Here is a 2,077-nt window from a genome sequence, read left to right on the forward strand (position 1 = left end):
CTAGTTCAGTGTGCGGACTGGAGCACATACCCGCGCCCGGCCGAGGGGCAGCCTCGTCAGCCTCATTTTCCCTGGCCACCCAAATACTTGACTGATGTGCTTTAATCCTATTAATAACCAGTGCAGGTTGAAGCACTGGGCTGCTTAACCTTGTCTAAAGAAGACAAAGCAGTTGTGTGTGTGTGTATGTGTGTGTGTATGAATATTTCTGTTAGGTTTATTTGGTCTTCAACTCATCTTCCTCAAAGGAGTAGGTGTCAAGTAAATATGTAGTTAGTAAGATTATTTTAAAAGAAAAGCCATGGCAGATGATCCTATTAAGAAAAAAAAGGGTAAAAATCTAAAACCAGTATGGTGGTTTTTCAAATGCTGATTTGTAGCAATATATGAATGTGGGACGTCTGGGTGGCTCAGTTAGACCGCCAGCTCTTGGTTTCAGCTCACGTCATGATCTTAGGGTCGTGAGATCGAGCCCCGAGTCGGACCCCACGCTCAGCGGGGAGTCTGCTTGAGATTCTCTCTCTCCCTCTCCCTCTGCCCCTCCCCCATCATGCTCACACACACATGCACGCTCTCTCTCTCTCAAATAAATAAATCGTTTTAAAAAATATATGAATGTGCTCATACACTGTCCCACACACATTTTATTTCTCTTCCTACATTTCTGAAGGGATTTCAGGCGCAAAGAGCACACTGCCTTCGTGTGCTGGCTTCACAGAGTGGGAGATCCCAGGGTGGGAGCAAGGTCTGCAGTCCACCCAGTTACAAAGCTGGTCTCGTGGTCTTGGCAGCCCTCAGAAGGTTGTGGAAAAGGCCTGACAGTGTTTCTGTAGGGAAACAGTGGGGGGTGGGGGTAGGTGAGCAAGCTTTTGGAAATCCCTAATGAAAACTGGCCCACGGAGCTCTCCCTCCCTGACATAAGCACTGATGTTGGTGTGACCACGAGATGAGCCCCGAAATGTGATAGGACTCCCAAGAAATGTCATCTGTATAGAGCTGGAAGCTGCTCTGATCTTATTCCTCTAATTCTCTTTGTTACTAAAATGTTCAAAATATTAACCTCACTCTGGATATTAAATTAATTTGGACAAATCACAATTGATGCCAATTAACTGTACTGAAGAGCGTTTCCTCTCAATACTACAATTCACAATTGCACATAATGGCAATCTAATTTATTTGCTTTAATTAATATTTGATTTATTTAAAAAGATGGGAAAGGGCCCCTGGGTGGCTCAGTTGGTTAAGCGACTGCCTTCGGCTCAGGTCATGATCCCGGAGTCCCTGGATCGAGTCCCACATCAGGCTCCCTGCTCGGCAGGGAGTCTGCTTCTCCCTCTGACCATCCCCCCTCTCATGTGCTCTCTCTCATTCTCTCTCACACAAATAAATAAATAAAATCTTTAAAAAATAAAATAGGGACGCCTGGGTGGCTCAGTCGGTTAAGCGTCTGCCTTCGGCTCAGGTCATGATCCCAGGGTCCTGGGATCGAGTCCCGCATCAGGCTCCCTGCTCTGCGGGGAGCCTGCTTCTCCCTCTGCCTCTGCCTCTCTCTCTCTCTCTGTCTCTCATGAATAAATAAATAAAATCTTTTTAAAAAATAAAAATAAAAATATGGGAGAGATTTTTCAAGAGTGTCTTTCTGCTGACAGTGTTCTGGTGCCTAAAAGGGAGCCTTTTTAGTGCTAAGGTCATTCTTTCTTATGTTCCAGTGAGTTGGGTTTCAGGAGGCTCTGAGCAGTCACAATACAAACAAGTTGCTCCGGGCTCATCCATCACCCCTAATCCCATGACATTAAAACTCTGCAGTTTGATGGCTCTTGCAGAGAAGAATTTTACATGGATTTGTCCTCTCTGTTCGTGAGGGGGACTGCTCATTCCCCATAAACGAGGCGGGCCCTGGCACAGTTGTACAGTCGAAATCTGGTTTGGGCGCTCTTCATGTTCCTTTCTTTGACCCCCTTTCCAGGACCTCCCTGCACCCACCCCCAGGTCCTCACCCCTCCTGCCACCCTCCCTCCAGCCCACCAGATGTAAGCCAGCTCCACACTCTGGGGAAAATTTACTAGTCCTGAGT

Source organism: Mirounga angustirostris, unplaced genomic scaffold (genome assembly GCF_029215605.1).
Source record: "Mirounga angustirostris isolate CCGP_5_RB_7025 unplaced genomic scaffold, mMirAng1.0.hap1 SCAF_12, whole genome shotgun sequence".
NCBI lineage: Eukaryota > Metazoa > Chordata > Mammalia > Carnivora > Phocidae > Mirounga > Mirounga angustirostris.